General features: G+C 37.9%; 1 pseudogene; it reads left to right on the top strand.

Moving 5' to 3' along the window:
* Positions 1-1,886: 1,886 nt before the first annotated feature.
* Positions 1,887-3,709, top strand: LOC107703951 (putative nuclease HARBI1; annotated as a pseudogene).
* The last annotated feature ends 8,654 nt before the right edge of the window (positions 3,710-12,363 follow it).

Here is a 12,363-nt window from a genome sequence, read left to right as displayed (position 1 = left end):
AAGATTACGCGCGTCCTTCGTCTCACCGTCTGCTCCGCTCAGCAGCTTCACTACGGCGCGGTGGGCAGGGCTCAGTTTACTCAGCAGTCATACAGATGGAGGTCATGTTCATGCCGCAAATCATTTTAATATCACTCCCAGGCATTAGTAACGATGGAATAACAATGCCAAGTCTGATAGGGTCGAGCAATAGATTATAACATATGAGATGTTGCAGACAGACCGCGACCAGTCTCACTTTGACTGCTTCCACATCAGCAGGATGCCCAATGTCTTTCATCCAGGTCAACAGATCGAGTGCATAAATCTTTGAACGAGAATTGTATTAGAGAAGCAATAAGTAATATAAAACTAGATGCAACATCTTAAAAACGGTGTTTTTAATGGTTGATTCCTCACGTTGGCAGTTTATGTAAATGTGCAGGTAAATATATTTACAGATATGTATGCATACAAAAAGTGGTCTTACTGCGCAAATTTCGGTGAATATGCCATTTTAGGCAAACTGTCTAGTAGTAGCAGTAGTAGTAGTAGTAGTAGTAGTAGTGCGCGCGAGAACATTTGTTGGACTTTGGTGCCACCGCGCGTCATAAAACAGAAAACAAACATGTCAGTAGTGGTTGTTTTTTGTTTGTTTGTTTGTTTTTTTGCAAATATAAACAAACTTCAACATTTAAATACAACTGTTGATGACAGCATAAATAATGTAAATAACAGGAAGACAATAAAGAATATAAAATATATAACAAAAAATAATAAAAAATAAATAAAAATACCGTAAAACAAGAAACAAAGTAACTAGGTAATGCATCAAATTCCATTCAACAGATCATTATACAGTTTCACAAGTTTTACACTTTTTGTTGTTGTTGACTTTTTTAGTGTCGTAATTAAGTAGGTAAAGTCACAAAGAAAATTATTTAAATTGGGTAATGTTGAGGAAAATTTGCATTTATGAATATAACATTTAGCCAATAAAATAAGAACATTTCCTATATATTCTATGTTATGATTACAATGAGAAAAATAACAAATTATATCACACATGGTTAAATCAATGTCTAAATTGGATTTTGAAGCAAGGAAGTCAGAACAAAATTCTTTGACACGGAGGCATTTGAGGAAAAGATGATCAATTGGCTCAGTACTGACATCACAACAGTAGTAATAATCACAAAAATTACAATTCAAATTAACGTTACCAAATTTAGATGTAATCTCATTAGTGCGGTATACTGTATAGTAACCATGTTTTTTTTTTTTTTGGTTTTATTTGGTTAACTTTCGAATGGGTCTGCTGTCATCTACTGGTTATAATGCTAATTCCATGTCAAGTTCATCTTAAAAGTCTTTGTTTCCCCCAGATACATTTTTGGCACATTTTTTCATGTCATCTTCATAAATGAAAAGTGAATCTTTAAAGTGAATTTTACTGCACAGCTGTAGAGTTGAGAAATAATAAAGGCTTTAAAATATTATAAGTGTTTTAAAAATGTGTTCATGACTATGAAGGTTATTGACGATCAAGAATACCAACAGTTATGATTGTGTTTAGCCTTCTGCATTTAAATGTACAATTATGTGTCTAGGTACTCTCCTGGGATTACCAGACTCGGCATATAAAATTAAAATGATGTTCATATTAAATAACATGAAAGTGCATGTTAATGCCGCTATCATTATTTACGGTGTTGCAAAGATTTTGTTTCTCAGTTTCTGACAAGAGCGAGGTAGGAGAGGTTTCTGTGAGGGTCTCAATACCTTTTAGTGCCGACGTCACAATTACGTCACAGTATTAGCTGGAGGCGGCCAATTCAAACCAGCACAGAGTCGGCTACATAAGGAGCTTAAAATGTCATCTTAATGTGTGTTGAGTGTCAGAATCTATGAAGTACAGGCTCCAATTTGGAGCTGTGGTTAAACGCAATAAAACGAGCAGACTGGACAGAAACGATCATCAAAAATGCTTGTGTATGCAGCGCACACTTCATATCATACCTTATATTCATATCATAAGGAAGGCTATGTAAATGAAGCATAAACATTTTTAACGCGATTTTGGACCCGTATCCGGGTCCGCGGAGTTTAAGTTTAATATTCATATCATAAGGAAGGCTATGTAAATGAAGCATAAACATTTTTAACGCGATTTTGGACCCGTATCCGGGTCCGCGGAGTTTAAGTGGTGTTAAGGTTAAATAAACTATTGTCATTTGTTGGTATGGATTATGGTTTGGTTACAAGTCTAAAGAGTTCTCATGCATGCCCACCTAATCAGAAATTGGGGAACAAGTTAACTAACAACCAGAGGCTAAACATAAAGGAAACTGTTTTTGTCGTCTCGCTTTCTACAATTACCATAAATGCAGTAGTAGAGAGATGGAACAGTGAAGGCCATATTTTTTTGCATATGGGCCCGGGGTTGAGTTGCTACGCCACTGCCCTGTAGTTACTAATTTTCAAATCTGTGATACTACATTCATAATAATGGGGTTGAGGGGGTGTTTACACAACACCCTTTACAACTAAAAACTGAAAACTTTTAATGAGTTTTGACCATTTATTTACAGTGTTTTGGGGGCCAGAAAATGCAACTGTTTGAAAACGTATTTCAAAGTGCAAGTAAAAAACCAAAACAAAAACGTAGCCATGTAAACTACAAAAATGCAAATTTGTGAAAACAGTGACATCATGCACATTAGTATTACGTGTTTGGCTTTATAAGCAGAGGTGATGCAGGAAATCTGTCGCAGACATGTCCATTTTTACAAGAGCAACCTGTTGCAGAAGGTGCAAGGATAGAAGAGCTTTCCGAATTCAAAGCATAATGCGGGATAGACTGGATCCTTTAGCACAGCACAATAGTTTGCTTTTGGAAAGATACCATTTTTCTTGTGAGGGTATCATTTACCCTCATATTAAAATTTAACTCATCAGAGTCGGGCTTTAACAACAGCACAGACTATGTGCATTGCTCTGAAATTCTTTGTGAGAATGCACCGAAATTCACTATTGGAGATGCAGAGAACTTGGTTAAAAGTGCTGTCTGTCATGCCATTCGCAAAGTGTATCTGGTGCTCAAACATTTCTTGGGGGGTTCTGTGGTATTTCCAAGCCACTTAAGACCCCAGGTTTTGCAGGTACATTATAATTGTTTTTGAAGATCATGCAATCATGATAATGCCAATAAGCAATACTTATGTGTCCCCCAGGCTTCCCTAACATGATTGGTGCCAGAGACTGCACACACATTCCTATTAAAGCCCCACTAGGCCCAAATGAAGGGGATTTTGTGAACAGAAAGGGTGTTCACAGTATAAATGTGCAGGTAATCTAATATTAAGCACTCTAATATTTCAGACTAGTATTAGTATATTAAGCAAAAAGGAGCAACATGCAGTTGACTACAATCTCTTTGATGGTGTGTGACTCTATGTGCCATATCACAAACATGTGCATGACTCAAGAATCTTCAGAGAGTCACATTTATGCACATTAAGAGAAAATAATAATGTCAAGCACAGTGTATTACATACGCTTATGCTGGGCCTAACAGAACTGCATTTTACTATTACACAGGTGATTATGATGGGACCCTGCTTGGGGATGGGGCTATGCTTGCAGGCAGTATTTCATGACGCCATTCCCTGATCCAAACCCAGGTCCACAAACTTGTTACAATGACATTTGGGCAACACTAACACTATGAAACACTATTTTTGATTATTGTTCTTCAATAAAAGACAAGACAAACATGCTTAGGCCCATTTGTATTTTATTTCACTTTTCATTTTCATTTCACAGCATTCAGTCATCTTTTACCTGCAATAACAGATATTGTTATGTTTGGTCAGCAGTCTTACTCTGTGAAATTGTGTATCAGCACTTACTCTAAGTTCCTTTTGAAGCAACTCTATCTCCAGTGTAAGTTTTGTCTTCCTCAGACCATCAATTTCAACTTCTTGTTGGAGTATTTGCCTTTTCAGTTCCATATAATAAATCTTTGTTTGAAGGCTATGTTTGTACAGGATACAGATGTCACTCTATGCCTTTGCCTTTTGTTGAGAAATGCATAAAAAAACCATAAAAAAAACAAATATTAATCAATACATAAACAATTATCAATACATAAAAAAAACACAAATATTTGTGTGTGTGTGGAATCTGATCTAAATGATTGACTGTCCACACTGTGTATCACAACTGTGAAGATCTGTTTTGTGTATCCCGTGGCACTCCTTCGTTTTACTGAATATTTGCATTGGTTTCTATGGCAGTGACATTGCTTTGGTATGCCTATGCTAAAAATTAGGGGTTAAACGGATCATAGTTGATCTGTATGGACCAGGCCCCACAGTTCTGCATGCATGTGATTCATGGATTAATTGCAAAATATAACCATCATAGAGTTAACGTTTATCATTTGTAAGTGTTTTGTCTTGCCAATTTACACACTCAAACGATTTTAAACCATTCCAGTGAAAGAAGAGGTGAAAGAACTCAATTCGGTACTTGCACGCTATTTTCTGTGTGCATAGAGGTTAATATGTCACAGTCAATATGCTTTTCAAGGGGCCCAGAAACCATAGTGGCACCCCTGAGCTTGAAACAGGTTTGGAAAAAGTGGTAAAAAGAAACTAAACATGATCTGATTCCAATCAGATATGCACAAAAAATTTGGACTGACAGTCTGAACAAGGCTTTGGACACCAAAAAACCACAGTGAGAGCCATTATCTCCAAATGGAAACAACTCAGGACAGTAGTGAACCTTCCTAAAAGTGACCGACCTTCCAAAATTCCTCAAAGAGCACAGGGATGACTCATCCAGGAAGTCACAAAAGATCCAAGGACAACATCAAAGGTACTGCAAGCCCCTCTTGCATCAATAAAGGTGATGATCCTGAAAACTTTTGGTAGAATGTTTTGTGGACTAATCAGTCTTTTGAAACCGTTCGGAAGACAGTTGTCCAGTTACATCTGGTGTAAACTAAAAACTAAATTTGACTAAAAGAACATCATATTTACGGTCAAGCATGGTAGTGGCACTGTGCTGCTGTGGAGATGCTTTGCTAATTCAGGGCCTGGGAACTCGCAGTAACGAAGTGAACCTCTGCTCTCTACCAGAAAATCCTAAAGGAGAATATCTGGTCTGCAGTCTGTAAACTGAAGCTGAAATGCAACTATATTATGCAGCAAGACAATGATCCAAAGCAAAGTAGTAAGTACATTTTTGATAAAAAAAAAAAAAAAAGCTAAATTAGTTGAGTAATTTGGAGTGGCCTGCTCAAAGTCCTGACTTGAAGCCTAGACTTGAGACTTGAGATGCTGTGGCAGGACATTAAACAGGCAGTTCATGCTGGAAAACCCTCCAGTGTGACTGAACTAAAGCAGTTCTGCAAAGAAGAGCGGGCCAACATTCAACCTCAGCGATATGAATGATTGATCTCCAGTTAGCACAAGTGTTTATTAAGTTATTGCTGCTAAAGATGACACAACCAGATTTTAAGTTTAAGGAGGCTATTCATTTTTCACATGCGCGATAGGAGTTGGCTTTTTTTGTGTGCTTTAATAAAAATATAAAAAGTGAAAAATAAAATAAAAACGGTATGTTTACTCAGGTTGCCTTTGTTGTATTTTGTTTGAAGATCTAAAACTATTTCGTATGAAATGTACAGAATATATATATATATATATATATATATATATATACATTAAAGTAACATTATAACATAAATACATTTTTCAGTTTTATATTCATTTATTTTACTAATCACAAAAATTGTAGATCTGAATTGTAAATGTTTTTTTTCAAAGGAACATTTTTTTTATATACAATAATTTATTTCTATAATAAAACTTATGTGCTAGATCTCAACTTGCAACAAATGTGGAAGCAAAATGGCAAATATTTATATATTTAGTGTAAAAACTTTTTTAGCGTGTAACTTTTTGTTCACGCAGTAATAAAAAAAACTGATTAAAGATTAAAAAATAATTTTAATGATTGCATAACCACCCAGTATGTGGCAATAGATCGGTGGCATTGCACTAAGACTGTAAACAGCCATTAAATAAAAGAAGAGGAAATAATAAATGTGCAGCTCTTTGTGGTATTAGGCGCAAATAAAGACTTGAAAAGATGGCATAAATCTTGACATGAACTTGTACTCTGCTCTCATCTCTTAGATGTTTTTTTCTTTTTCTCTACAGAACCTCTGGGGACCTCTAGTGGTAGAGTTCCACATTACAAATGAGTTCAATCCACAAAGTATTGTATATTCTCAGCTGGGCACTCTTCTTCTGACTCATGGATTAGGTGCTCTGCTGAGAATGTTTTAGTGTGTTCACCATGAACATACTCTTGAGTTGAATGACCTGATAACCATGAGGAAGAAAGATTAATCAACGGAGAGTTCAAGGTTTATGTCATGGTATGTTAACTAACTTTGTGGAATGCCCCACAGTTCTGAAATTACCCCACAACCTGTTGACTTGTATCTTATTTTGTACAAATTCATCACCCTTATTTTCACTCAGTTTTTGTGCCTCTCTCTGTGTACGACATGTACATCTCTTATTAGTGTTGATGTGTGTCATATTTGGAATATTCTAAGCCCAATGAAAGCTTTCACATAACAAAATGTTTCTGTTTCAGCTCTCAATTATTGGTTTGAAGTGTTGATGTTCTGCTTAAATGTCTCAATATGGTACAACTTAACGAGAAAAAAGTCAGAAAAGATAGGTAAAGAATCTGGTGAGGCTCCAAATGAGCTAAAGCCCTTAAAGTGAACCAATTTTTGTTTCATGCCCTGTAGCCGAGGCGGATGCAGAGGACCCTGGGGTCTGTAGTGTTTTTCAGATGAGAGTGTGGATGGGGGAGAAAGGGAGAGAAAGAGAGAGAGAAAATGCTTTGTCTGAAGTTCTGTAGATTAATACACAGCTGTCACGGGCCCAAGTATCCACACCTCATCAGAAGCCTTTCATCTCAGCAAAAGCACCTGAGGCGTCAGACAGAGAGCACACACATGCCCACAAGCATGCACACTCATTTTCACCAACATGCTGCACATATTCAGTCTTTTTGAAATGAAAATAAATATGTTTAATATGCATCTAATATTGTCTGTTATGTGTGTGCAGTGTGTTAATGTGGATCATGTCGCTGGACATGCACACCTTGGCCTGTTGATGATAATAACCAGGTTTCTTCTGTGTAATTGACATCATACTTATGCACTCCAGCAGAGTCTGAAAGATCAAAAGACTCTGATTTTAGACCTTCAAAATAAAACTGCTTAATCAGCCACAAAGCAAAGAGGAAGGATCTGTGTGACTCAATAGCCATGTTTACACTTGGTATTAATGTGTAGCTTATATCTGGATGTTGTCCAAATATGCATTGATAAGAGACATGTAAACATGTTTGTCATTGGAATATTATCTGATCTCCTGCTTCTGAGGTAGTCGGTGACACATTGTGATTGGATGTCATTGTCATTAAAACACTATTTAGCTACCCACTGTATCATTATATGTAAAGGTCTTTACCTTTAAAGGGGTGGTTCACTGTTTTTTTTGTTAGGCTTGATTGTGTTTATGGGGTGCAGTCTAACATGAGTTAATGCTTAGATTTTTAAAAAACGCATTATTTTTCACATAATTTACCTTTATTCCACACCGCTCTGTCCCTTCTCTGAGAAACACGCTGATCATTTCTTTCTTGTATGAAGCCCCTCCCTCAGAAATAGGCGATGGGCTCTGATTGGTTAGCTAGCCCAGTGTGTTGTGATTAGCTAAACCACCTCTAGTGTGCGTCTAAACGTCCCGCCCCCTCACCTCAGCGGCATGTGCTCCAATTGTATTGTAAACAACGGCGTCATTAATATCGCTTATCAGTTTGAGCCCGATTGAGAAGCAGAAGATATTATTGAAGAGGATCGTGCAGAACCTGTGCAAACATGGCTTTTAATGATAGGCCTATGTTTTTTGTTTGTTGTTGTCTCATACTTTTAGATATGCTGTTATTTGTAAATGCTACTGCTTATGTTAGCTTTTAATATACGGTTTTATCCTGATTAAAGCTTTAATACAGTACGGCAACTGCACGCACCGTTTAACGCTTCTCATAGCTATGTGAAAATAAGTGTATAATTGGAACAGTTCATTGTTGGAGCTGAGCTGAATGAGAGAGAGAGAGAGAGATGCAGAGCAGGGGGATGCGAGGAACAGTATTAAGAACCGTTGCTTTAGAACATTGATTTTGAAACTTGTGAATCCATTAGAATCATTAGAAGACAGAATCGCAAATCATATACTAACAGATTTTTACGTACACCCCTAGTTTTCTCTTCCTCTTCTCTAAAGCAGTGCAGCATGGCCTCGCCCCCTTTGCTGCATTTTCCCGAGGGCGGGTTTACCTGAGTTTGTTACGTCACGAACCCGGGAAGTAACTCGTTGTAGTCCCTATCAGCCGTTTTTGTAGGCATTAAACTGCCAGAATTTTAAAAGACGATATCTCTGTTTGCACTGAACTTTCAGCTTCGTAAACTTTGCAGATATTGTTTATGCTCAAACAGCAACATTAGACACTAACTAATGTTAAAAAATTTAAATCGCAAATAACCACCCCTTTAAAAAAAAAAAAAATACAGTCCTGCATTTACAGAAGGGTTTTAAAAGAAACCTTAGAACTTCACACGACGAGAACACTCCCTTTATAATAACTGACTGTCATTGACTTCAGTTAAGTGGGACCTTACTGAGATCTGCACTCATTTTTATTTATTTTTTTGCCATTTTAATGCATTAGCTGACCTCTCATCAATATAGTCAATAGTGGTATTTTCTGTAGCCAGCTAATGTTTATAGTTAGATAACAACTAGTTAGATTCTAAATGCAGAATGAAAAACTTCAGATAATTCAATATATATGGACAATGGCACAATTTTTGATGACATTTGTTTTGTCCTTCAACAAACTGGACTTGAAATGAAACAATCAGGGTTTGAAATTAACACCCACCAATCCATCAACATTAGCAAAACAAAGTGTAAAAAGGGTCAGACACTATAACAGCAGAATATTTACGATCTTGATTGGATCTTGAATTGACTAATGATGCATAACTATTATTAAGTTATCGCTGAAGTTTGCTTTGTGAGGATTCTTGAATGTGCGTTATTGAAGACCTTGAGGGTCATTTGACCATTCATTATATTATTTTGGTGTTCAAGAAGATGGATTTCAGTATGAACTCTGTAACATCATTTCTAAATTTCTAAGCCCCCCCCAGTCTCCTGTCTCCAGTTCCAGTTTCCAGCTTGTAAGGCAGCAACAGATGCAACCATGTTCTGAGTGTGGAAAGCGATGTAAACAGACATACTATGTGTTTGTCCAGTGAGATGACAACAAATCCTGAGTCTCCATCACAGAGAGACAAAAGCAGATTGACAAAGTCTTTGAGAAGCAGAAGACAATAGTGAGACATTTGCAACCAGCTTAAGACCTTCACTTAAAGGTACCTTTGTCTGTGTGTTCCAGATTGTTAAGGACCTTCTGAAATCATTGCCATGAGGGGTAGAGTTGAGTGTCATCAGCATAGCACTGATAGGAAAAGCCATGTTTCTGAATTAAATGTACTGTAGACAGAGAAGAGAAGTGGCCCAAGCACTGAGCCCTGAGGCACCCTAGTTGCTAGATGTTGCGGCTTAGACACCTCACCCCTCCAAGATACCATGAAGGACCTAAATGTGGCCAATATCAGATTTCCAGTGTGAACAGATCATGGTTCTGAAATGACAGGCATGCGCAAAAGAACAACACGAACAGGGTTACCAAGTTTTCACAACAAAATCTGCCCAACTGCTGCTCAAAACTAGTTCAAAACTAGCCCAGATGCGTTCTGGGGGTTATATATCACATTAGTGGGGTCGCTTTAACCCACGGAGTTGAAAAACAACCCGTGGCAACAGTGAAAAAGTAGCCCAATTCCGCTGGAAAATTGTGGACTTGGCAACACTTGCGCAGCGCACTGTCATACAGAAGTAAACACAGAGGACATAAAGTAAGCAATTATGCATTTATTTATAGTGTGATCTGCGGCAGAATCCAGCGAAATTATGTGCAGGCAATATAAAAAATAAAGACAAGGATGTGACAGAAGAGAGCAGAGTTTTGAAACTTTTATGATACGAGGCCTCATGTTTTGCTTGTATATAGAGTTGTCACTGTAATACTTATGAGTTCTGACACAAATACTTCCACTGACTATACCTTTTGCAACTGTCTTGATAACTTTGGTTATGTAAAATCTTTGAAGTAACTCCCATGAGCGCAGAATCGTGACGAATGTTGATCTAGAGTGACGCAAAAGTCGATTGAATTCTGATATGACCGTTCACACTGCGGTCGCATTGCAAAACATCTTGATCTGCATCGGATTTAGTACCACATATGGAAGTGGCACAAATCGGAATTGAAAAGATCAGATTCCATGTGGTTTGTGCATTTCACACTGTCATGAAAAAAAAAACAGATCTGAATCACATGTGAGCAAAAAAATCTGATTTGGGCCACATTTGCCTGCAGTGTGAACGCAGCCTAAGTGAGTGCAGGTACAGCTAAAGGAGAAATGGCTTGAAGGAGAAGAGTAGGGTAGGATCATACAGACATGATTGGAAAGGATGTTTTTGAGACTTCTGCCTCTTATAGTGGAGAGAAGGAGGGAAGAGTGTTTGCTGTTAAGTTGTGTTGTCGTTTTGGTGTGGAGAATTGGTCGCTGATGGTGGTTGTTTTATTTATGAAGAATGTGGCAAAGTCGTCAGCTGTTAGAGTTGATGAAGTGGGGGAGGAACAGGACAAAGGAGAGAGGAAATGCTTTTTTTGATATGCTCCATAGAACGGCTTACAGTTAATGAAGAGCGCTTCTAGATAGGGACAGCACATCTTCTTTAACACTGTTACATCTGTACACCACCTTTCGTTGATGTAAAAACGTCCCGCTGCCGCGTGATTTCCCCGTTGATTCTGCGTCGCAGGTCCGCTCTGAACAGCTGAAAGCCCGGCAGATGTAGTGCGCTGTCCGGAATGGCGTCATTCAGCCAGGTTTCCGTGAAACACAGAGCAGCAGAGTTTGAAAAATCCTTATTTGTCCGGGAGAGCAGAAGGAGTTCGTCTGTTTTGTTGGGTAGAGAGCGGAGATTTGCCAGATGGATGCTTGGCAACGGCGTCCTGAATCCGCGCTGTCTGAGCTTGACGAGCACGCCGGCTTGCTTCCCCCGTCTGCGTGTCCTGAAGCGTTTGATCAGCGCCGCAGCTCCCCCGACTACAATGTCCAGCAAAACATCAGAATAATCGAAAACCGGTGAAATATCGGGTGGTGTGTACTTCCGAATGTCCAGCAATTCGTCTCTGGTGAAACTGATTGCAGGGATATAACTAAAGACAGGACAAACTAACAAAAACATAAAAACAACTGCGGAGCACGCCACGGAGGCAGCCATCAGCGTCGGCACCATCGCGAAGAAGCCTTATTTTCACCTTATTTTCCATCAATAAATTACTCAGTCAAAACTCGCTTTTAGGTGTGACTGACAGTCACTCTGATATGAACTGAACCAATATCCCAAAGTGTATTATCCTGTGATGCCGGTTTTTGTCAGCTATAACTAATATAGAACACTAAACTGAGAACATGTCCAATACGCTGACCTGATGCTTGAACTTGAATTTTTTTTTTTTTATCTACCAGGATTTTAGCATTAAGTATTTGTGAAGTCACTGATGTCACTGGAAATGTTTTTTTTTTTTTTATTACCATCAGTTTATTGGAATAAGCTGTCTGAAAGAACCAGTTTGTGGAAAAAAATTGGACTTCTCATCATTAGAAAAGAAAATGGCAGATTTAGCAAAATGTTGTTTTACTCAAAACGTTTTTACTTAGTCACCATGAAATAGTAATTTTCATGTCAACTTTAAGCTTTCATCTCAAGTTTGTGTAAAAATGGGGCTTTTACACCTAGGCTTTTAATATGATTCTCCGGCTAACACTGGAATGATTCAGGAGTATGTGCTCAGTTTCTCACTGACACAGAACTCATAGTTGATGTTAAACAACGGGTAATCTTAGCAAAATGTAAGTAATCATATTAAAACTAAATTACAATTCTAACTCTCACCTTATTTTCCACTTGCTTTTTATGAAGTTTCCTCTGAAAGAGCCACAACTTTTTCAAATTGGTTTGGTCATCAAATGCAGACTGAATTGGCTCAAGTTAATAAACTTTTTGAGACTTGTCAAACACATATTTTCTTTACTCTGATCATAAATGTACCAATTGGAATATTGGCATTGCCAACACT

The sequence above is a fragment of the Sinocyclocheilus anshuiensis genome, unplaced genomic scaffold (genome assembly GCF_001515605.1).
Source record: "Sinocyclocheilus anshuiensis isolate Anshui unplaced genomic scaffold, SAMN03320099.WGS_v1.1 scaffold1408, whole genome shotgun sequence".
Lineage (NCBI taxonomy): Eukaryota > Metazoa > Chordata > Actinopteri > Cypriniformes > Cyprinidae > Sinocyclocheilus > Sinocyclocheilus anshuiensis.
The sequence above is the reverse complement of the archived record's forward strand: the minus strand, read 5'-3'. Positions and strand labels throughout refer to the sequence as shown.